This window comes from Leptonotus elevatus, chromosome 6, assembly GCF_054856555.1.
Source record: "Leptonotus elevatus isolate MCC_2025b chromosome 6, RoL_Lele_1.0, whole genome shotgun sequence".
NCBI classification, from domain to species: Eukaryota; Metazoa; Chordata; class Actinopteri; order Syngnathiformes; family Syngnathidae; genus Leptonotus; species Leptonotus elevatus.
In genome coordinates this window covers 17,766,870-17,792,856 of record NC_141244.1, presented here as the reverse complement: position 1 = coordinate 17,792,856, position 25,987 = coordinate 17,766,870, and the positions used below count along the sequence as shown (strand labels likewise).

General features: G+C 39.6%; 1 long non-coding RNA gene across 2 annotated transcripts in view; it reads right to left on the bottom strand.

Moving 5' to 3' along the window:
- Positions 1-15,203: 15,203 nt before the first annotated feature.
- LOC147172391 (uncharacterized) overlaps positions 15,204-25,987 on the bottom strand; it is a 52,791-nt gene continuing 42,007 nt past the window's right edge. For both annotated transcript variants that reach the window (XR_015095445.1, XR_015095446.1), the window contains exon 6: positions 15,204-15,917. This is a non-coding gene — a long non-coding RNA (uncharacterized LOC147172391). The remainder of the gene's footprint in view (positions 15,918-25,987) is intronic.

Sequence of the window (25,987 nt, the reverse complement as noted above, 5' to 3'; positions counted from 1 at the left end):
GCACTTTGTGACAATTTGTCCAAAAATATCTTTACAATAGCCTTTTTATTTGACTATTTATGACTGAAACATTTTTGAAATGGTAGATTAACACCTTAGCTGTTCATAATAGGAACTCCTGCACGCCTCTGGCCAATAGGTTTCAGGCTGGATTCGGGTTTGAATTTCCTGCCCTCTGTCTGCGGATGTGACATCATGGACACGTTGTGTATGAAGAAAGGAAAATGCAGTTTCATCTTTTGGCCACAGGTGGCAGTAGCAATTTGAAATTAAATTATCTGCGTTCAGTAGTTTTAAGTACTTTTTAGTTCTATTTACAGTAACTTTTAAGTACAACACATTTGCACTACATCGTTTAAAAATGTTTTTTTCGACCATTTTATTTACTTTTGTTTAATACATGCAAACATACACATTTAATTCAGTCATTATTTTAGTTGCATGTTTGTCTATATTAAAACAGTGTTAATGTTCAAACTGTGCATAACGCTACAGTGGCTAACAAAAATAATAAATGCACTTTTTAGTAATAAAACCTCCGCCTCCATTTTGATGAAACACTTGGGGCTACTAGACTTTAATGTTAGTCATTATTGGTACTTTGTGGAAGCCCAGTATTTTTGAGACGGTACATTGTGTGTTAAAAAAAAAAGTTTGAGAACCACTTATCTAGGTTAATCTCTTCAGGGCTCGTCATTGTTTACAAACTCGCTTTGGTGTAATCTAAACGACGCCTTTATCTAGCAACTCTATCTCCTTGTAGGTCGCTGAGGGGTTAGTTTGAAGCTTCACAAAATGGGTTCCCAAAATGATATATACGGCATCTGTAAATGTCTGCCCCGCAAGGTTAGGATGAGCCAACCCGAGCGATTCCTTCATTTACCGTTCCTGTCCAGCGCCTTTCCCACAGGTGCTCGGGTGTCGTGACAGCGGAGGCGACGGCATGATTCAAATCATTTCCACTCCCTGACCCCCGCTGCCCTCCATTGTCAATTCTCCACTCATTCATTACGGTCTTCACTTTGTCACACGGGCTGTATATCCCCCAGTTAGACATTAATGCACTCGGTCCTGCCTGCCGAGACCTGGTAAAAGCTCCAGTAATTAGCACTCCCTCCCTCCCTACCTCCCTCCCTCCACAGTGACTGTCTAGGAGAGGGCAGACGTGGATGGAGGCAGGAGCGGCCCAAAAAAAAAAAAAGGGTGGGTTTTTGTGTCGCCTGCTGGGATAAAGGAAAGACAGAATGATTTATTGGGTGAAAAAGAAAGGAACAAAAGGAGAAAGGATGAGATGCCATCGGGGAATCCCACTGTCTTCTTCTTCTTCTTCTCCTGTAATGCAAACTTTCTTCACTCCGTCATTCCTGCTAGCGCTGCTCTTTTGCCTCCGCCTGCTTAGTCTCTGGTGGTCCGCCTGTCCTACCTCCCTCCACTTCTTCTCTTCTTTTTTAATGAGGACTTCTCTCGTCCGCTCACTCCATCATTGCATGTCTACATGAAGCCTGATCGACTAACCACCAAGAGGGCTTAATATTTCATCACCAAGTGCTGGTGGCAGCCAAGTCGTGGCACTAACTTGAATCTTCTCTGGGATTCGGTTGCCCGTAGACCAACATGAAGAGAATGATGAATAAAAAAAAGCCGAGGGGTAAGTTTTTGGAGAAACTTTAACCCCTGTTTTTAGAGAGTAAACAAGAAAATCGATGACAATGTACTCCTGGCTGTGTTTTCATATTCAAGCAAACAAACGTTGGCCTTACTCATCATCGAGCTCTTATAGCCAGAAAGTTGATACGGTAGAGTTGACGCTTCTTTGAAAGTCAAAGGATCCCCCAGGTTGTATCATTTGCAATTTGATCAACATTTTCCATAGAAATATAGCTTAAAGTCACACAGAAACTCAGCATTTGAGCGACAAGCATATAATTGAGCATTAGGATTAGCGTGTATTGTATTCTTTTGTTATTGATGTTTGTGGTGTGGATTAATCATATCAATTTTTTTTTTTATCTATATTTTTTTTGGTATAGTTCTTAATCACCAAAGAGCTTCAAGTTAACAGTACCAAAACGGACCTGTGAGAGGCGGCATGATGCCACAGGGTATCCAGATTGCGGGAAACTACGAAGAAGAAGAAGAATAAAAAAAGACTACTGCAGGGAGTCCCTCGAGTTACGAACAAGTTCCGCTCCTACGCTGGCGATGTAACACGAATTTACATGAAAGTCGGATTTCACCGTGAAAGTCAAAATTTACATGAAAATACTTTGTATAAAACGAGTAAAATACATTAAATAATAAAATAATGGGCTGTACTTAACAATTACTGCTTAGAGGTGGATGGAAAAGCTGCTAGCACTAGCTAAGCAGAAACACAGGGGACAAAATGGTGGATGAAGCGTGGCTGCTGTAAAGTCGAAACATCTTAGGTAACTGTAGTTGAAGTTAGGCTAGCTATTAGATTATCGCTAACTAAATTGTATTAGCAAACTCAGATCATTTCACCCATATACTACTGTCAGGTTATACTGACAGTGATAATAACCATGACAAAAAGTGATATGTTTTTTGTTTTTTATTTATCTTAAACTCCTCCTTTAAATAGGAAGTCAACCTTAAACAGTTCTTGTCAACAATATGTTATATGTGACCTTGAGTTTAAACATGACAATCTGATTAATATTACATTTGTGCAATATGAGTTATGCAGCACAATCCATCCGTTTTTACCCACCTCAGGGGGCGGCCATTTTGCCACTTGCTGTTGACTGAAGATGACATCACAGTTGCTCAGGTTCAGGCAATGACCAATCACAGCTCACCTATTTTCTGAAGCCTAGCTGTGATTGGTTGGTAAATGAGACCTGAGCAACTGTAATGTCATTTTCACTCGACAGCAAGTGGCAAAATGGCCGCCTTCTGATATTGATAAAAACGGCTGGATTTTGCTGCTTAACTCATAATTCACGCAATATTAACCAGAATAAGAAGTGTGGCTGCATAGAACATATTGTTGTCAATAATTTTTTGGGGGGATTGACTTCTCCTTAAACCATCATTTAAGTGTATAAAACAAAAGTCAAAGAAGCTCAACTTGCTGAATAAGAAAAGGTTACTTGACGTCACTGTCCAATCCCTGCTAACGAAACTCTCCTTGGGCGCCTTGTGTGCAAATAAAACGCTAAAACTAAAAATGCATAACCGGTTTCTCCCAAAGAAAGCACACGGGGGAAAAAAAATGTGCTCCACCTGAAGAGCACGGTTGATCGACTGTGGGGAGCCTGCTCCGGTTTGCCTTGTAAATATTCTGCTTGGTTACATTTTGACAGAGATTGTAAATCAGGTGCAGGAGGTACCATTTTTCCCTCCTTGCAAAACCAAAACACTTTTTGCTTTTCCATTTGGTTTTGTTTAAACGGACTTGTTTCAGCAAACGCCCCTGTCAATTCTAATCGGCCGACTCGGACTCGGGCTGCAGTGCTATTGGATTACTTTAGCGTTGGGCTTATTATGAGAAACGAGCTGGTGCTGAGTGCACACGCCGTGACACGGAGGCTCTTATGACATTTTCACCCCCGTTGCCGGCCAAACAGCACATCTGTCAAATGCTCTTTTTTTCTTTTTTTTCCTCTTTCGCAACCTCGAAATCTAATCGCCGCTTTGTCACCCGTTTGCAGAGTTCATATCCTTCTCAGGGCCTGGGGAAATAAACAATACACATATGAAGTCGCCATAGGAGGCCTGCGTGTGAATGTAGGCTACATTGTAAGCTGGCATGCGTGAACTTGGGAGTCTTTCTTAGCTCGCCTCCCGCCTCTCGCTCCGTGTCTTGGCCCGCCTCGCTGTTCACTGTTGTGTTAGTAAATTGTACTGACATACTCAGACCCCTCCCTCCCTCCTCCCTCCTCCACACCTCTCGCCACCTCTGCTACTCTCCCTCCATCACGGGCCCTCTCTCTCTCTCTCTCTCTCTCTCTCTGACTGACACGAATTTTCAATCTCACTGTTTACCTTCCACCGCTATGCCTAAAACAACACCGGCGGCGGCTGAGCGCCAAGAGGAGGAGGAGAAAGCGAGAGATGGACCAGTGCGGTACAGCGACTTGTGTGGGGAGGTGCAAAAAAAGAGAGAACAGGGCTTTCTCTGTGTTTTGGTTGGAGAGGAATCCAAGGGGGAGAGAAGGAGTGAAAGGAGGAGGAGCTGATACTTTTGTACAGTCACGCTAACGGGAGGGCAGGGGGCGGCTGGAGGTGATGGATTCGGACGGGGGGGGGGGGGGGGGGGGGCTGGAAAAAGTTAGATGGGGCACAGACCATTAAGAGTGCAATGAGATATACAGAGCGAGAGGACAGCAAGAGTGATGTGTGGCAGCAGTTTTTTTTTTTTTTAATCAAAGATGGGGGGCACGAGGAGAGCGAGCGAGAGCTCAGAATAGATCTGCTCTCAACAGCATGAAATATTGAACGAAAAAGAGCGAACACAAGAAGGGGGGTGGGAGAAAATGGACCCTCTGATAAAGACAAATACAATTGTGCGTTGTTTGTTGTTGGAGGAAAATGAGAGCGAAGAAGACGGGGACAGGGAAGAATGGAAGCGGGTGGGTGGATGGATGGACGCACACTCACAAACACACACACTCGGGGTAGGTGTAAAGGGTTGTTATCTCGTTGTACCGACATGCAACTGAGACCAAGCTTCGGAAGCACATCTGGTCTCAGAATGCCTCGCTAGGCCTCTATTTTATTTTCTGCTTTTTTGCCTTCATGAACAAAATCAGTGTTTTTGTCTACGTGTCTATATCATCATTATTATTATTCATGCCATAGTGTCAATATGCCAATAGAATAAACTTTTATTAGTGCTGCGGTGATGAAATTCTACTTTTATAGTATTTATAGGATGTTGAAAATAAATATTACTTGGTCCTCTCACAGCCTCTCACAGATACAGTTTTACATAAAACTATGCATCCATCATCCGTACCGCTTATCCTCATGGTTGCGGACATTTGAATGATATTTCAGACTATGCCAATATTTGTGAAAAGGAACACAATATTTTCTGTTCTGACTGCAAAGCAGTGAGTGAGAGTTCCAAACTACTGATAAAATTTTTTGCTATTTCCTGTTGACATGTCTGTTCGGGACATGCATGATTTGTTTATTTTTTAAATAATTGATTAAATATGAGCAAAGCAGATTAATTAAAGATTTCCTGCATTGTTTACTTGACCAAAACAACATTGGAATGTATAGATCTAGAGTTTTCTTAAAAGTAGCTTTTATGGCTAATATGGGGAGAAAAGTGAGCTAGCTCAAAAAATATGTAGAACGTTGGGCTAATGTTATAGAATGTTACACCACACAGCTACTGACTAACCCATATGAAAAAAAGTGGGTGACATACTGTTGACCCTTCCCTTAATTCTGTCCTCTCCGCCTCCATTTGCTCTTTGTGAAAAGTAGTAAGCTTAAAGTTGTCAAAAAAAAAACTAGCAGCTATCTTGCTAAAGCTAGCTTTGTTTAGCTCAACTCAATGTATTAGCTCATGTGTGTGTTACTGTACATTTTTGCGTGACTGTCTGAAACATGGAGGGAAATGCAACATTTCATACCTGTTGTTGTTGCCAATGTATCCACATGAACAGCACACCTGGCTTCTGAAATGCTAGCTCATAGCATGCTTACGATCAAATTGCACACCCCGCACACAGTCAAAGACGTTAAGATGACTTCCATGTGCGTACAAAACTGAGGGGAATTTGATGGCGTTGAAAATATCACACTTCAGAATGTTTCATCACTACTTGCACAATCCCAACACGCACACACACGTGCGCACGCACACACACACACACACACACACACACTTCCTTTGATCTCCCTCCTCACTGATCTGGTCTTCTTCCATGTCAAATATTTAGGCAGCATTTGGCAGGTTTGACGAAAATTACCATGGAGAAATGATTTTATTTATTTAACTTGCACATCAGAAGCTGGCGCACGAAGCTCATGGAGGAGCGCTTCTCCTTCAAGAGTTGATGTGCCGAGTTTCCCATTTTATCTTTAAGACCCCTCCAAGGAATATTTGTTAATGTAAAGCCCTTAACCCCCAACTGATCAGTGGACACTGATATAAGATTTTTTTTTTTAAAGGGTGATGTTATACGCCTCTCTACATTATTTCTTTAATCATTTCCTCCTTTTGCAGCCCTGCAGGGAATGTTCATATTCAGCTCGGCCTGAGTAGAAATCTTTTTAACAAGAGCGAAGAGAGAAGTATCTGAATGACGCATACACAAGTGGGGGGGAAAACAACTTTATTGCTCTTTCAGGTAATAAGAACCTGGTACAGTCAGTGACTGTGCAATTTTGCTCAGAGATGATCAAACACACGGTTGACATCAGTGAAGAAGAGGAAAGATGATGATACATATAAAAGGCACTATATCACAAAACACATTTCTTTAACTAATCAGCTACTTATATTTGAGCTGGACTGACCAATCACAACTTAAGATATGCGCAATTTTGATTGTGGTCAACCTGAGATGTGATTTGAACGTTTTGATATTTCGCCAGAGTTTGTTCAAGGTCGCGAAGATGTTCGCCAAACGGTCGCCAACAGTTTTAATGGTCACAAAGAGTTCCAAATTTTGAGTGGGCTATTATGGCTGCCATTTGCGCATGTTTTGGCCCTCGTTTATTGCAATATGGCAACACCTCAGAATAATTTCATCCTATTCCACTCCATTGCAATCAATAATCATATTATTGCTCCATACTATACTGCATTAATGACGTTGCTACCGAATTGGGAAAACAAAAAAAAAGCTGGGGAGTTGAAATGCTGATCAATAATATATCACAGCAAACGATAACAATCCCCAGACACAATGCAAATAGGCTCCCTGTCGTGGATGTGAGCAGCGTAGGCATCCGAGCAATCCAATCGGATTCTTTGAAAGTGTTTCACAATCACATGACGCCATCGCATTTCCTTCCAAGAATGATGTCTTGCTATCTTTGTAATAACAAAGGAGAAACAAATCTTGTATTTTGTTGTTTTCAAATGGAAAGCATGCACATTTTTTAATAATTCAATTATTAACTCATTCACTGCCATGGACGGCTATAGACGTCAAAAATTCATGTGAACTATTTCTTTTAGTTTAACAATTTTTTCCACTTTTGTTAACAAGAGTATGAAAACCTAGAAAAAAATAATTGTACATTTAGAACAGATGTCAAATTTGTGATTAATCGTGAGTTAACTAGCGAAGTCATGCAATAAATTATGAAAAAAAAGTAGTCGCCTGACGCCCCTAATTTTTAATCATCTTTTCTTCTTTTTTTCTTCTTTAAAAAAAAAAGAAGTAATTTTATATTTTGTTTTTAATAATCTTTTCTTTAAAAAAAAGAAAAAGAAAAAGATTCCTAAAAATTAGGGGCGTCGGGCGATTAATTTTTTTAATCATAATTAATCGCATGACTTCACTAGTTTATGTCACGATTAATCACAAATGTTATATCTGTTCTAAATGTAAAGTTCTAGGTTTTCATACTCTTAACAAAAATGGGAACAAATGTTAAACTAATAGAAATAGTTAAAATTAATTTTTGACATCTATAGCCGTCAATGGCAATGAATGAGTTAATAAAAACATTATACAGTACCAATGCTGTAAAAGATCATCGTGCCACAATTTTTTTTGGGACAATTTCATTTAATTTGTCTGAAAATTATCATCTATTACCTAAAAATGTATATTTGTTGATTTATATATATCAATAACGTATAGTGACAGACAATTACCACCTGTTGCCATTCATACAACAGAATAACAATTTTGTGTTCAACTACACAGACTCACACGAGTAGGTGAATTTGTGAGTAAACTGAAATGAGATGATCATTATGTAAAGACCCTATTAAGTGGATTCGGAGACTTGTTTATTAATCATTAATAGTTATAAATGTTTGAAATCAAATCAGAAGTCCATTATTTAAATGTTCCAGAATTTTGTGCGCTGTGATCCACTTTGTAGTTCAGCATGAGTCATGGCCACTTTAGAGTACACTCATAATGGTGGAATAACGAAAAGGGGGATTTTATTTTAATTTTTTTCTCAAGTCTGACTGGACTGCCCGCACGTGGGCCAGGCTTCAGGCTGGCATGGCCGCTTTAGAGCGCCTCGCTGTTAGCCATGAGTGCAAACACGTCATGGAGAGAAGGCAAAAAAGCAAGGGTGGGAAAAAGGTTCAAAGTTCAATGTGACCGACAGCATGCGGACAGGGGCTTTGCACCGGCATGGCTGCATTTAGAGTGTCTTGTTGTTGCGGCATGGAAAAGCCTGTTGACAACCCAGTGGGATACAGAGCATCAAAGCCAGTGGAGGCTTTTTGTGCGTGGCTCAAATATGTATTATATAAGCACAAGATGTGAGATGAAGCATTTTTGGTGCTGTGCTGTGAGAGTTGTATAAATCCATTCATCCTATTTTCTATAGCCCAACTCTCATTATGATTGCGGCTAATTGGAGCCTCTCCCAGGTGACTTCGGGCAAGAGGAGGCTTACACCCTGGACTAGTCTGTTGCAGGTGTATTTAAAAAAAAATTTTTTATAAGGATTAACACTGAAAATGTGTTTTTTTCCCCCCAAATCATCGCTCACCAGTTTTCAACAAGTTGCCTTTTATGTTCTGTTGGTTCCAGTGAACATGCATGCAAAAGAAAGTTTAATAAAGGAAAGGAATAATATGATACAAGTGACTAGTCTCACTGCAGGCTCTTCATTCATTCAGATTGCTTTCTATAAAACAGTCCAGGGACAAAGATTGACGTTGTAACAAGTGTATATACATGATGTCAGTGTGACATCCACATCTTCTCAACGCGTGTGATTCTGAAGTGAGTTGGCTGAGCGTGAAGATCTTGAATTTGCAACTGATGCCGAAGGTTGCATTAACATATTTCCTTTTGTTGTTAAAGGTTACAGTAGCTCCATTTTGCTGGATTCTTAAGCGAAGACAAAATCCGCACCTTCAAAGACATTCCATGTAGCAACAAATGATGACATCACACCTGGGTAGGAAGGTGGCAGTTGGATGCCATTGTTTTTCTCTTACTATTTGATCGCCATTTGCACTCTCACCTAGATCGATGCATGGACATGTAATTGCCATGAGTATGGACTAGAAGATGGCTACGTGGTCTTGTGCTGATAGCCATGCGGACGTCTAAAGGGTGAAGTGCATTGTGGGTAGTGATGGTGCATTACGGCTGTGTGGGTGCTTTTAGGGGGCTCGCATGATGAGAGTGATGGAGGATGACAAACCATTTATGCCTCGCTCAGCAGCTAAAAGCACAAACTGCATGCACAAATATGTAAACACACACACACACACACACACACACACTATATTTCTTCTTGCACGGAGTTTGAAGAGCACCTGTGTTATTTTCAACAATGCGATCTAATGGGTAATAGGTAGCCATGTGCGTGGAATATTTATGACTGTGAAAATGTGTACTATGGAGTCCTGACTGTAAAAAGGATGGAAAACCACTGCAGACAGTTGAGGCTCCGTTCACATGGTAGAGTGAAACCTGAAAGTTGATGCGTCAATCCTAAACTTTTGTGACCATGTCAAAGTATCTTTGAGTCATTTGTGACCATAACGTCATCTTTTAAGTAAAAAAAAAATATATATATATATTTTTAAACTTGACTTATGGATAGATGGAAAAATTGACAGATGGATGGATGAACTGCTAAATCGATGGATGGATGGACGGACAGATGGATGGATGGATGGACAAATGGATGGATGGACGGACATATGGATGAATGGATGGATGAACGGACATATGGATAAATGGATGGATGAACGGACAGATGGATGGATGTAAGGATGGATGAACTGCTAAATCGATGGATGGATGGACGGGCATATGGATGAATGGATGGATGAATGGACGGATGGATGGATGGACAGATGGATGGAAAGGCAAAACATTTATAATGAAAACAAAAATCCAAAGAAAAAGTCATTAAAGTCATTCAATTAAAGTCGGCATATTTTCATAATGTTGGAGAAAACGCGAGTCACCGCAGGAAACCCACGCAACGTCACACAAAAATTTGAACCCAGATTTTATTTATTTTTTGCCTGTAAGGCAAGCGCGCTGCCCAGAGGCTGCTCCCTCTTTTGAACTCCGCGTAAAAAAGGCCACAAAAAGACAAAGTCAAACACATGCAATCCTATGACGGCAGCACACCTGACATCTTGCGTGATGCCTTGCGTGACATCCTGCACGAGTGCAGTCAGAATAGCAACACATTGAGCAAGTTTTGCTCAAATGCCAAACTGTACAACCTCAACTTTTGCACCCCCAAGAATTTTGCGCCCTTGGCGAGCGCCGCGCTTGCCCTTGCCACAAAACGAGCCCTCCTCCCTTCCACAGGCCCCGTTCCCCAAACCACGCTAGCTGTCATACCACACAGACAGCAAAACAACCAAGGGACGATCTTCACGCGTCTCGTTCTCCCTTGTTTCCTTGTTTAGTTTGTCTCGTGTCGTCCTCAATTTCTTTTAGCAACACCTCCGCCGGAGAGTAGGTGGGAGGGAGCATGTTGACTTGAATACTTAGCAGGTGCGGCCTTGTATTGCTGCTCATTCTTGAGCCTTCTGCTGAAATTAATGATGAGGATGACTAAATGGCCTGTCACAATACCCCCCACTCGGGAGACTTGCACGGGTGGGCTTGCTGGCAGAACGCTTACACACTCAGCTACACGCGCACACAAAACAAAGACAGAGGGGCCTATTTCTCAAGGTGAAGTGACCTAAGAACGCTTACAGTTGGCGAGAAGAGGGAGGATAAAGGACGGCGAGAGAGGGAACGAGTAACTAAAAGCAGGTCTGGTCCAGGTGGGCTTCACGCGGTGTTATTTTAGGGGAGAGAGGGAGGCGAAGATGAATGTCGTTAATTAAGACGAGCAGGCGGAGGGAGACGGTGCGGAATTACACAAACACTAATTAGAGGCTTCGTTAGGGGCACAAAATGAGAGCAGCGCATCCATCATCGCCAGACGCCATCCTTCTTCTTCTCTCATTGCCCAGTTTTCCCCACCGGGTCTCCCCGCCGCCCACTTGCCATTTTTCGCCGTCCTCCCGTCTCGTCATCGATCCCGCAAAGCGGTTAACTAAAGAGGTGTCATTAAGCATTGGGAGTCACAGCAATTTGATTCCCAATATTCTGCTGCAACTTTTTTGTCGTTCATCTCAATCCCTGACACGCTGACAAATACGCACGCACACGCGCACAGCCAGTGCCGTGTCAGCGCTATTTTTATTGTCTCACAAAGCCAGTCGATCCCTCTTCTCCTCCTACATCCAATACAACGCATACAGCGTGGCGCTTCTCTTTATTGTTTCTCTTGTCTCTCCTTCACTGCTCTAACCAGGGAGCATATCAGCCGCGCACTGTTGTCGTCTCAATCAATTTCCCTTCCTTGCAGGCACACACAAGCACGACTAACAGGAAATAATGAGGCATACGTTCGGGTAGGGCGGAGCGTTGCCTATGTCAACGTCTGTATTCTTACAGACGACATGGTAGGACTCTTTTATTGTCGTTGTGTTTTTCAAAAGGCACCTACATGAACTACTACACTGATGCTTTATGATGGACCAGAATTCAGTCATAGTCGCCGGTCCCACCCTTTGGAACAACATTAAATATTATCCACTTTTAAAACTCGTCTTAAAACACATCTTTATTGCTTTTGACTCAGCACGAGACTTGGCTTGTTGCAACTTTTGTGACTCCAGCACCGCCCAAAAAAAAGCTTGCTAGGATTAACTGAGTTCAAGGTTTCCCTTGAACCAGAGCTCATTAATTTTGATACATTTGAAACAAAATGTGAATTTTTATTAGTCATTTTTTATGCCTAGTTACTTTTCACCCACCACCACCGTTCCATCTCCAAATGTTAAATTGTTTTCTTTTTATATTGAAAATAAGTCTAAAAAGATGGGGGGAAACCTCACAGTATCTCAAAAATTGTTAGAATCTTTTACCTAACCCTTTTGAACTAATTTAATAAGAAAAAAAGCACACAAAAGAGGGAAAAAAAGAAAAACATAAATAAATGTACATGTTCCACATTATTAAAATCAAATGGGGAAAAATGTGACAATGTCCAAATTACTGTGGGTTCCATTTTTTATAACAAATTCATGAAAATAAATACATTTAAAAGAACTCACAAAATATAAATATCCAAATTTATTCATGTAAAGATTTTGAAGAAATAAAAATCCAATAAAAATCAATAAAGTCTCAAAGTGTGTTAATTGACATCACCTGTGCTGAGGAAGTAGGTAACGACCAATCATGGCTCAGTTTGCTGACAAAACCCAGAAAACAGGTGAGCCATAATTGGCCGTTATCTACTTCCTCAGCACAGGTGATGTCATCTTCGGTTGACAGCAAGTGAAAAATTAGTTTTTAAAGGTATTAATTGCACAAGAAAAATAATGACGTTATCAAATTCCTTCCAGACAAAATAATAACTTTTTACTGATGAAAATGGCTCAATGAGTCAACACATCTTTACTCTTTTGCTTTTGACTCAACATAAGATTCGACATTGTTGCAACTTTTGTGACTCCAGCATCTACGAAAAAAGCTTGCTCGGGTTTACTGAGTTAAAGGTTTCCCTCGAAACAGACACAGAGAATTTTACTAGACATTTTTTATGCCTTGATACTTTTCTCCCACCGCCTCCTTATGATCTCCAAATGGTGAATTGTTTTCTTTTTATATTGAAAATAATTTAAAAAGATGGGGAAAAAAATCACAGTATCAAATTATTTTTTTTTTATCTTTCACTTAACCTTTTGAACTTATTGACTAAAAAAAACCCAACAACAAAAAACTCAATAAAAAAATTTTGGGGGGAAAATTGATGATAAATTTAAAAAACTCACAAAATATAAATATCAAAATGTATTTATGTCAAGATTTAAAAAAAAAAAAATATGCAAGATTAAAAAAATTCTAAATGCAATAAAAATAAATAAAGTCTCAATGGCTGTTAATTATATAAGAGAATAATAGAAGAATAAAAATAACAAAAAAGACAAACAAAATCACAAAAATCTTCAAATGCTTAATTGTCTTTCTTGAAATAAATGAACAAGAAGAACTAAAAAGAAAACCCCCAAAATAAACTCCCCCTGACAGCTGATTCCAGGGCAGGGGCGGAGCTAAGCCTCATTATGTGGCACTGAAATGACAAGTGACCTCGGTGGGAAAGTAATAGTTTGATAGCAAAAAGGTGATAGGCTCACAGTTAGAAAATGTATTCTAGAAATAAACTAAATGATTTAGGTCTAGGCCTCATTACTTTTTAGAAGGGCACTGTGCACAGCACAGCCAAGGCCAAAGTCATAAAATGATTTTTTTTTCTGCGGTGAAACGCATCAGTACCAAAATGTAATGGATTCCTCGCCCGTGCTGCACCCCCCCTCCACTAAGCTGATTTACTGTAGCCTTTTTATGCCGTTTTTACTCTGCATTAAATGTAATAACGAGGGGGAAAATGTTCTGTCACATGCGCAGGAAAAGGAATTGGCTCAATCTAGAAATGATAACTTGACAATGCTGATGTGTGTTAAACGCGAGCCAGCTGCAAGACTTCTAATATGCAACACATGCATTGGGGGACATGGGGGGGGGGGGGGTCATATTCCTCCCGGGTACAATGTGTTCTGGTGCAAGCAAGCTAGCGACTCAAATTATACACTCAAGAAGAAGAAAAAAAAAGAGGGGGGGGGGTGCCCATTAGTGGGTGGTTGAGATGCGACATTTAAGACAGAAAAAAAAAAATAACTGAGCATGAGCAGAGATGAAAAAGTCACTTTCACATATCTAAGATTTATACTTCAATGCGACTCGCTGAAAGAATGACTTTGCTGCAGGGCTCCTTTTCCCCTTCTCGCTAGCGCTGAATGAAGAACTACTATAAATATTGTAACACTGCTTTTGTTTTCTCCTTCACTTCGGTTATAGTAAAAGACCACCTAAACTCATTTTTTCAGCTAAAATGCTGATATTAATCAAGACAGGGAAGGAAAGGCAACAGTGTGTAAAGGGTAATAATAATGAGCTAGACAACGTTTAGGTTAATGCATTATGTATCTAAAAGCAGATAACTGTAAGTAATATCAAACTGTACTAGTAATGGACTACTTTGATGAAAATGCATGTTTTATAAAGGCTATTAGGACTGCAGACAATAAATACAGCGCAACCTCAGAGAATGAACACAATCCATTCCAACAGATGGGCTTGATCTCCATTTTGCTTTTATTTTGAAGCTGCTATACAGTTGCTATGGCCCTTATGATGATAATGTATTAGCCACTCTTAGTTTGTTAGGTTTTATGCAAATTACCCTCATAATGCGAATATTATCAGTTGCTATGATATTAGTCAATATTAGTTTGTCTAATCACTCGCATTTGATCATATAGGCCTTTATTCTGTCATATGGAATCCAGCCCTGCTCTCTCAATCGAGGTTTCGCAGTCAGTATTTTTTTCGAGGCCATTCAAATCCTCTCTGTTGTTACTTTGTACTTTTGTAGACAAAGACTCTCTGTTTCCAACCTGTGTTTGGGTCTTAATTCCGAACCGCATGTAACACAATAAAAACTCAACCCTAACCTTATAATGTTTTATGTAATATTTGTAATATGTTGGCCATCTTGATACGAGTAATAAAAAAAAGTTAGAAGTAGCATTAATACCAATTAAATTTAAATTATGATGACAGTTCAGTTTCCAGTGAAGAAAAAAAAAGAAAAGCTAAATAAAAAGCAAAAATGTGTAGTCGACGTTCTCTAAACTAAGGTTTTGCTTGTTTCCCATTTTGGCGGATCAAATAACTTAATATACAACATATTGCATGTCAAATTCCAACCTTAGAAGTTCTGTAATTAAGACTTGAAACTAGTTTTTGTGTTACTCCCCAAAAAAAAAAGAAAAAAAAAAGGTGAATATTATGATTTGAAGTTGTGGTTCATAATGTTCCACTCCAGTCTACCATTTTGACAAGCACAAAAATTAAACTTTCTGTTCAATCCGTTATATTAATAACAATATTACAGTACACAACTATTTCCTTACATCATATTTGATTAGACCTATGAAATGATCATCTTTCTTTTCTGATTGGTGGGGAGATATTTCATGCCTTTACGTCCTTACGGCAAAGCATTTCAACTTAAGTTACCAAACATTCTTCCTTGCCCTAACCTTTATTGCTGCTTTTGCGTTTTCTTCAACACACACACACAAAAAACACTCGTGATCAAAAAAGGTGTGACAGAAGTAATACTGTAAATATGAAACAATGTACACTTCTGATATTTCAGCCAGGCACGTTTAATAAATAAAGTCTAACACATTAATGTGTGGACTTGAGAGGCGCTGGCAGGAAGACGATGTCCCGCCTGGATGGGAGCTTGACTAATGTTTACCATATTCCCCTCTGGCATCAATCTCATACAACTCTTGGCAGGAAAGCAAATATTTCCCTCAGCATCAAGCTGTTTCTTTGATGATTCTTTTTTTTTTTTTTTTTTTTGTACTTTAAAAGACGAGTGACACTTGTTGAGGAAGCGCAGGAGTCTGCTTCTTTAGCTTGTAATAAATAATACTTCAAGTGTGTCATAGTACGACTCATCACGCTGCTCCTACCCTTTTTCACTAGTGGAAGGCAGGACGGGAGCACCACCCTCTGCTCTCTTGATCCCGATAAAGAATTGCCGGCTGCCGCCATGACGGCCGCATGCTGATGTACAGCGGAGCCACTGCGCCGCCTCCCACCGTCCTGTAATCCCTGCAGGTGAGAGAAAGGGGGGGGGGGGGGTTGAGATGGATTCCCGAGTATCTGATTGAGTAGCATACAAGATGAATAATTGATAGTCAGGTTCACTGTTCCAGTGAGCACACAGAATGCAGACACACAACACATGCGAGTCACTCAGGCTCAACTAATCCTCCAGGAAATGTAGTACGTGATGCAATTAGCGGCGGAATAGCTAATGTCGTCTGTGTGTCATCCGATTGTGTGTCTCGGTGAGTGTGTGTAGCACTTTAGGCATGGATATGAATTAAGTTAATTCATAAATGTAAGACTATTGATTGATTTTCAGGGAGTTCCCACCTCTCGCTGAGCTCAACCAAGAGATTTCCATCATGACGACTGTGCAAAAGTATTGGGCCATCATCCCGCTTTGTTGATTCTTTTTTTTTTGGGTTCTTATAGCAGACTTTTTGGTTGTTCAAGTTTCACTTCACTTGTGACCCATAATGGAGGACACGCAGTGTAAACTCACAAGGATTTTATTTGTATTTTGCTCAAAAAGGTCATGCACTCTGAATAGAAGAAAAGAATGTGTTGTTTTTCCCCCTACTTTCTACACGTCACCTTATTTGTGGGTTTATTATAGAGTGTGTTAAAGGGGAAGTCGACGTTAAATATTTCTTGACAATAATGTGTTATATATGACCCAAGCAAAATGGCTGCCTGCTGATATTGATAAAAACGTCTGGATTTTGCTGCTTAACTCATATTCCACTAACGCAATATTAACCAAAACACTATATTTAGACCAGTGGGGCTGCATAGAACATATTGTCCAAATATTCCTGTAAAACCAACCAAGCTTGATTGACTTCATGGCCTTTCAGGGTCTCCATTAAGGATTTTGTCCTTTTACACCAACACAATGGATTTGAAATAAAACAATCACACTGATTGAAGCGTATACTTTCAGTTTCAGGAGGTTTCACAAAAATTCAATTTCCGTCACTTTATGCCGAGCTCTGCCTTCAAAGGATCCACAGTTATATGAAAAGTACCACTTTCAATATGATTCATAGCACACCACATCATAAGCAGAGTACCACTTTTAAAAGACCCAAAGCATACTACATCATTTTTCAAATACAGTTTGGTGGAGGCAGTGACCTTTGCACTATGGACTCTTCATTAAATTGCTGTAACTCTTGCATGACTAATACTACATTTTTACTTTCGCTGAACTTCAACCTACTTCTGAACCTCGCTGCGTCTGTACACATCCCTGTAATCTGTCAAGTAATTGAAGATTGACAAGTAAAGCGAAGGCCAACACAAGAACTATCAAATACTTTTTTTTTTTACAGATTATAAATGTTGTTAGAATGTATCACACTCAATTTTTGCTTCTACTTTGCGTTAGTGGAAAAATCTTTTCTCTCCGCTTTCGTATTGATCCGCACTCTATGCAGTAACTGTCTTATCGACCGGCTCATCATCTGTCAGCCGCTGATGTTTCTTGTTTAGTTTCGGGGATTCAATTGGCAGACCCGACGACGGCTTTGCAACCGAATGTTTGGATTGCAGGAACGACAACAACGCGCATTTGCCGCCCGGCTGGAGGCCAGCCCGCTTCCGTCGCCTCTGCTCGAGGCTCCCAACCGTGCTCGGCTCCATTCTTGGTGTCATGTGGTCGACTGATGAAGGCCAGGCCAAGTTTCTTTACATCTCTGCCAGCGAAACGGGCTTTACATGACATTTAAAGGGACTCAGGGTAGCAACTATAAATAAAACGGACTAGCAAAGAGGAAAATCCTGTCAACCATCCTTTATAGTTAATACAGTACCAGCTCCAACAAAATGCTTTTATATACATGATCACATGTAGCAGCATGTTGCGGAGAAAATTTTCCATCACAGAAAGGAACTACAAACATTTCAACAACGAGAACCAACAAGCAACTATATAATGCTATCAATGGTTATCCTTACAGTCATTATAAACGTATTAATCCATTACCTTTGAGTGACCAATGACTAATTTGCATACAGTGACATCATGTTAAAATTAATTGGCTGGCTGTCAGTCAGCAGAGCAGTCTGATAAGCATCTCATAAGTCTTCTTATTTGAATAACTCTTAGTGCCGATATGCTCCCTTTTCAAATCCCAATCCTGGACTTTCTCATCCCCCCCCCCCCCCCCCCTTAATCCCGCCGCTTCCTTTGGATATTTAGTTTGATTTATGGCCTCTTGCAGGAAAGGTTGGCATTTTAATAACTCAAGTGAAAAAGGAGGGAATGTGCAGGAAGGCAGAAGGCCAGTAAGCAAAAACAAATAAATAGATAAAATAAAGATTCTGGTTCTCTTTTATCTCGGTGGAACTGTGCGGCTCTTTCATCCGGCTAAATGATGGAGCCCACATGGATGTCACTTTGAGCTCCCTCTGATCTGCGGTGAGGAAAAATACATGGACGCATCTAACAGAAGTAATAGATGTCAACACTGACGAGAATAAAAATAATAATAATAATCATCAGAGGAAAGCAAAAAAAACAACTGACGATGACACAGAACAATATTTCCTCAAGAGAATTTACCAAAAAAAAGCAACATGATAGTGTAGTCCCTGTCATGTATGGAGGTAGAGCCAAATTAATAGGAAATACAAAGACAATCAATAAAAGAAAACATTTACAAATGTAGTCTTATCAAGGCAATTTATAAAAGAGAACATTTATTCCTATTCATTTTGACACTCCTGTGACTATATATACTATACGGAACCATTTCTAAATACTTTTAAATGTTTAAATACTATTTATAATATCGATTCATTGTCAAAGTAAAATAATGACCCACTCATTCCACATTACCTATATTTTTCATAAATTGTCAGACGATTAAATTTTTAATTGTAACTAATTGCATGACTTCAATAGTTAACTCACGATTAATCGCAAATTATTTATCCGTTCTAAATGTACACATTTTTTTCCCGAGTTTTCATACTCTTAGCATAAAAGTGAGGAACAAATGTTTAATAGAAAGATGGCTGCATCTTTTAATCAATACAGTATTTTCATAACAATTCATAAAATTTAGTTAAAATTAAAAAGATGGACTGTACTGTAAAAAACGAGTGTGATATTGATTTGTGATTGTCATTTTTCTGCCACTAGATGGCATAATTGGATGACAGTTCAGTGCATTTTTCTTTTCTTATTAAGAGCTTTCTAATGTTGTTAATGAAGTAACTTGTGAAATTCTGCACATTTTTTAAATTGTAAAATATAACTTGAGCCCAGTCTGTACAAATATATGCATTATTATTACATTTATTACTACTAAATTTTGACGTGGACGTGTCTTCTGTGTTGCGACTGGAATTCCCCCAGTACAGGCTTTCCAGGCAAGGGGCGTGTTAAAAAAAAAAAAGTTGCATTAAAGGAGCTTTAAGTTAACACACTAATTGTGACACCTCTACTTCTAATATTAAGAGTTTAATCTCATTTCAATTTCAATATGATTTTCCCACTATTACAAGGCTTGACCTGTCGACAGACATCAACATTTCTGGCGCCTGAACCGTCTAAAGTCGAGTTAATTAATATGATACCAAAAACAACTTCCCGCTGTACTCCTCCTGTTTGAACGAGGTAAAATCCCTTTTAACATAGTGTTGAAAATCCTATTAAATTTGTTTTATGTGAGACTGAGAGGCGATGTGGGATGGTGTCCACATAATAATAAGGTGAGAAGCCCGGTGTAGAAAAGAGAAGCGCAATAGATAGCGAGATACACAGCAGGAGATTTTATTATTTTTTTAAACACCAAACGGAGCCTTTATTTAGATGGCAATTATTCACGCTGGTCATTAGAGAGCCGGATCACTTTCGCTCATTTACTGAAAGACGGCGAGGGCAATCATTAGGAGATATCACTTTCAGCCCGGCCCCTGATGAGGGGAAGACGAGGCAGTCAGATAACAGTCTGGAAGTCCACATCCTCCTCCAGCCATGAGAACATAAATGGCAATTAATAATTCAAATCACAAAACCATAAAGCAGCGTGTCAACATGTGGGAGTTTATATTGTTGCCGTGTCTCAACGGAGGCAAGTAAGACAGGAGCTAATTATTTGTAAGAATCTTCTTCTTATTGTTGTTGTCGTCTTTGACCGCTTCAACAAGTGAAAGTGTCTGTGAAGTGAATTTCAGCGAAAACATTTGGATTATTGTAATAAAGCAGCAGATTTTCTATAATTGAATGTTTGTGTGTTACATTTGCGAATCTGTCAAAGGTTGTGATGGAAGAACAAAAGTGAGGCAGCTGCTTATTCACAAACATAAACACTTGTGCTTGTGTGCTACTCCGCATTGCTAACTCCCAGCAAAAATCATTGATAACAAGAGGGGGGGCGGTCCGCTTTTTTTTTGTATCTCTCAGCCTATAATTTGAAATGCTCGGGTATGCTTGGAAATCTCCCGAGGGAACAATTATCTATCTTTGAGGCTGCCAAATGTCCATCTGATTGCAGCCCACAATCACGTACACACCAGAAAATGGAAAACATTCCAACACGTCGTAAATTATGAAAACTGTAAGTGGAAATGTGTAAAACATTTCGTTCGTGTGTAGAGCACGTCCTGAAAGCTTTGCTGGACCATCTCATTGTTACGAGAAACTTTCTCATCCTAAGGAAAACATTTTCAACTTAGTTTCAATGAAACATTTGGAAATGTTAATAATGTGCTATCTTAAAACTTAGTTTAAAAAGTGCAAAATCGCCTGAGATTTATCTTACAGCTGCACAATGAATGTAAGCATGTTTGAACATTAAATAAAGTGCAGTGAACAGTTTCTAGGTGGTTCTTTTCTCCCACCCATGTTTTATTCCTTTTTCCGATTAGTTTTCGTTTCATTTTCGTCTGAAATAATTTTTTTCAGCAACAAAATTACCACTGGAGAAGACTAGCAAGTAAAGCAGCAAAGTCTTTTATTATAAAGTCCCAGATGAAAATTTTACCAAATTAGGTAATGTTCCCTCAGAAATACATACAAATAGTTAAAGGGCCTCCAATGGACTACTTTCTCCAGAAAGTTTCTCGTTCTAACAAGAAAATTTCTCATCCTAATGAGGAACATATTTAGACCCACCCAACCCCCCCCCCCCCCCCCCCATGCCACATTAGATATATCGTTTAACAATATGTTTATTTGTGGGTTTGAAATTTGGTAGTAATCGATCAAGCCCCTGTTTGGTCAAAGAGGCCTCATGTTTCCAAATGTTATCACAAATAGGTCAAAGATGGCATTTATGACATGAGAAGTTTTTTTCCACCACCATTTTTTTTACTGTGTCTCACGTGAAACCTTGCTCTCACCTCTCACCTAATATTTGTGGATGATTTGGAGAGTCACTGTGCATCCTTGGCAGCATCTTCTCTGCATCACTCTGTGTTCTCAGTGTGCTTTGTTTCCCCCTCTCTATCCTCTCTGTGCAAAGTCATTCTAAACACCCCACCCTGAACACCTCAACAATTTATCCTCTCTCCCTCCCTCTTGTCCCCCCGCTCCGTCCCAGATGGACACTTTGAGATGAACGAGGCTCCGGCTGTGGAATCCTGCCAGCATTGAGTCATTGAAGGTTGTGCCTTGATCTCTATTTACCACAACAAGCCACCTCACTCTTCATGCTCGGCTATCTTGGAAAAAGGAGCAAACTTTCTGCCTAAATGCTTTTATGAGCAGCCAACATGAGAAGAGTTTAATACAAGTCAAAGTAGCGAATAAAGTGTGCCAGGTTTGAACTGCTCATCATTTGAGGAGGCTGCCAAGGGGTTCGCCTGCGGGTCGCGTGACTCACAATAAAGAGAACACCTCATAAATTAATCTTTTATCCTCTTTTAGGAGTTGTGTGATTTTTCCCCCCCCACAAAAACACCAGCACACAACCTTGTCCATTCATGTAGATAGAGTGAAACATCGAAGGTCAAACACAATCTGTTCAGGAAACGCTGGTCGACGTCAAATTTCTGCCACAGTAAATCTATGACTAGGCAAGGTTTCAAGTGTCATGTAAGCCTTCTTAACATATATAACGAAGCGTTAAAAATTTTATTAAATTCCTAAGTTCCTTTGTGACATTCTGTGTTTGGGGTTTAAACAGTTTTTGTTAAACCATGCTACGTTTATTACACCCTTAAAACTGCTGGGTCAAAAATAACCCAATGTTTGTCAAAAATTGGACCGACACACTATTAGGTCATTTTGACCCAACTTTGGTTGAAGTTGGGTCAAATTAACCCAATTTTGTTTTGTATCAAAACAACAAAACCCATAGTTGGGTCAAATTGACCCAAATAGCGGGTCGGTCCATTTTCTAAACAAAAACAACCCAATTTTGGTCAAAAATTGGACTGACCCTGACCCAACTGAAGCCCAAAGTTAGGTCAAATTTATCCAATTTTGTTTTGTATCAAAACAACTAAATGATCAAAAAATTGGGTCAAATTGCCCAAGTAATAGGTCAGTCCAATTTTTGACCAAAATTGGGTTAGTTCTGACCCAGCAGTTTTAAGGGTGCATTCATTTCTAGTATTAAGTACTACGTCGTAGTACAGTACCTCAAAATAGAAGACTTTTCTTTGACTTGGTATCTGGCACAAAAGCAAACAAACTGAGGAAGGAGAGAGAATTTCCGATAGTGATCAATATGACATCAGATGATGTCATATTGACGGAAGCAGGGTTTAGACACATAAACACTAACACGTGTTTCGTAATAGTTGGTTGTTGTTAAGCTTACCATGTCCACCCTGTCGTATGAAATCTGAAATATGTTAAACAGCACACAGTCAGCTTGCTAACCGAAACATGTTGCTCAGAGAAAGTCGCATAGTGGACCTCATTAAACGTCCATCCTGTCATTGTCCACTCTGTCAGCAAGCTGACAAATCGTGTGGTTTGCAACTATGTTGTTTGCTTGCAGTTAATTTTTAAAGAAAGTGCATTGTGTGTTTAAAATAAAAATATATGAATCAATGAAAAGATTGAATATGTAGTTTTCATATCGTTTCACCTTGACACTGAAACATGCTGCTTTGTGGCAGAACAAAGAGGGAGGAAAAGCCAAACAAGGTTGAACAACAAGAAGCATAGTTGACACTTATCAGCACCGGAGAATAAAAAGAAAAGTCGCTTGTCACAATTGCATTGCTCACTTGTATTCCGCTGGGTCTACTTACACAGTCAATAGTGATAGATAGCACACAATATCAATAAGATGCCTTATTTGCTTCATCTACTTACATGTAGTGCTTCTCCACAACAACAATAAAGACTATTAACATGCTCGATTGTCTTCTATTTTTTTTGTACCAGTCCCAAAAAAAAAAGTTGTGATAGATGACATCAGTGTACAGCTGTACAATTAAAAAAGTAGGGGAAATACAAGAAGCAAGAAATGGGGGAGGTAAGACGGTGCATCAAAAAAAGCATTCAATAAACACGTCGCCATGGCAACCTAGATGTAATTTGCCTGGTGACGAAGATGGGGAGCAATGGAAATTGAGGGAGAGTGATGGAGAGATGGGAATAGAAAAGCATTTACCATCGCTGCTTGAGTCTAGAGGTGTAATTACGGGAGCGGGAGAGAGAGAGACACACACAATGCATTTTTTTTTTTTACATACAAAAGGAGTAATTGTGATGACTGCATCATCAAAGTGCCACAATGGTAAATGAGTGGCAAGAATAAAAAGGCATACGGGGGAAGAAACAAAAGACTCAAGGTAGTCCACCCAGGACTCCAAATGAAGGACTTTCAAGAGAAAATGAGTGGGACTGGAATAAAAGTAAAATGGAGGTTTGATGACATTCATTGGGGGTGCAGAGTGATTGTGTGATTTAATCATGAACGCATATGGCCCACCCGCAAAGGAAGAAGCCAAAAATAGCAGGATTATTGGGGGGGGGGGGGGGGGGTGTAGTATGTGTCTGTGTGTGTGTGTAGTTGATTAGTGCCCCTTGCAATTGACTTGGTGTCAGCCTGTATAAGTGCAGATAAGAGCATGAAGAGGCTACTGACACGGCTGTACAAGAGCAATGGGGAGGAGGCAATGGAGGAAAGAAGGGTCATAAAGATGGAGGGGGAAAAATGAAACAAGAAAAATAGTCCACTTCATCCTGTGAACACTCCTCTGAGTGCAAGCAGAGGACAGGAAGTCAAAAAAAAAAAGTCCACAAATGGACAGCAAACTTGGGTAATCCGGAGCAAAACTTGGCCGATGACAGCAAGGCAATCTCGTGTTAGCGCAGAGGAAAATCTGATTGCTAGCTCAACGAGGAAACATTATGCTGAAAGGTTGCAATGTGATCAGTTGATCTTGATTGATGTCCGCCATTTTGAGTAGTTAGACAGGTTCTTCCTCGGACAATTGAAAAATGTCATAATTACATGTTAAATGTGATTGATTCAAAATCACAATCAGCTTTATTGCCCAAGTACGCAAAAACACAAAAGGAATTTGTCTCCCGTAGTGGCTACCTTAGTAACAAGCAACTATGACAACAAAGACGTAACAGTACCACATATACTGTAGTACCTGCCAATAATAGCTGTGCTAATGATGCAGAGAGTCGTCAAGCAAGGATAAAGTGACCAATGATACAATTTAGAATGTGCAATGATGCAGAAAGTGCTTGAGCACTTTAGAGTGTCTATGGTGCTGTGGAATATTGATCAGTAACAGTTACACAAAGTCAATAGCATTCTCGCTTTGAATTTGTGATAATATAAATAGCATTTTAATGTTTTTAGTTGAAAATGTTAACTGGTAACTGGGGGGGGGGGGGTGTACCACAGACAGATGCATTTTTAAATCAATAGCATTTTAGCGTTTTTTCCCCTTCCTGTTTAAATCTTCTTCCTTTAAATAATGGCAAAAGAACAGGACCAAAATGACAGTTGGGCTCAGCCATTTTGAATTTCAAATATTGAAAAATTAATCGGGTTTTTGCTCTAATTTAACTACTTCTTTTTTTTTTCAATATAATGTTGTTGTTTTTTTAAAGAAGACAAGGCCAAAACACAAACATCCCATTTGGCTTGAGTTACCTTAATTACTTTTATTTATTTATTCTGTTTTACTATACTAATTCACAAGTTAAAAGTGGGATTGGGAAGTGCATGCAGGAATGTCTACAACATGATTTTTGAGCCCACTTTGCATTGGATATTATTCAAAATCATTGCTTTGATAACAAAAAACAAACACACAATACAGAAAACTTACATTGGTTAATGTTGGGTAGGTGACATCGTATTATCGCCTTCTTTTAAAGAAAAAGACATTCCAAACTTTTTGTGAATTTTTGCTAAATTTGTTCCAAAATCTGTCACCTTTTATTGGACGTCACTCCAAATCAATACAGAGGTGAAGAAGAGAAATACAACAATCTGAGCTCACCTAGAACTAATATCAATTTCTGTTATGTGCAAAATGTGCAGCCACGGAGAGCAGAATCTTAAAGGAGCTGGCAAAACACCCTAAAAAGAAAAACAATAAGGTACATGGAGTCACTGGCTCCTGTCAGCACACTTTGCACCCCTTTGTGGACACATAACGTGTTTCCAAGATTTTTGCTAATAAATATTGAAGTGATTGGTTATCGGTGTCAAGGAAGTACGACACCTTTTTGTTCAAAGATTTGAGTCCTGAGGGAGGAACTAAAGGTAGGAAATGAGTGGGAGTGTCATGGCCGCAAATGTATTATGGCAACAAGTCGTAAACGGAATATTTGGGAGCACTCCAAGCTAACTGAAGTAGAGGCTCTATCATTGAGCCTCAGCAGCAGATGTGCACTCGTAACAAGGGTGCCACTTATGGAAAACGGGAAGGGTTTCACCACATAGAATACACCACTCCCACTGTACAACAAAACACCACCTCAATGAATGGAACAACAGCCAACAGGTAAGTAAAATGTAAAATATGGGAAAACACAAACAACATCTAAACATTCCAATTGACAAGTAATTGCTGCAACTATGTGAAATGAAAAAAAAATGAAGGTTTGAAAATCCCAAAGTGTTGACAACTAA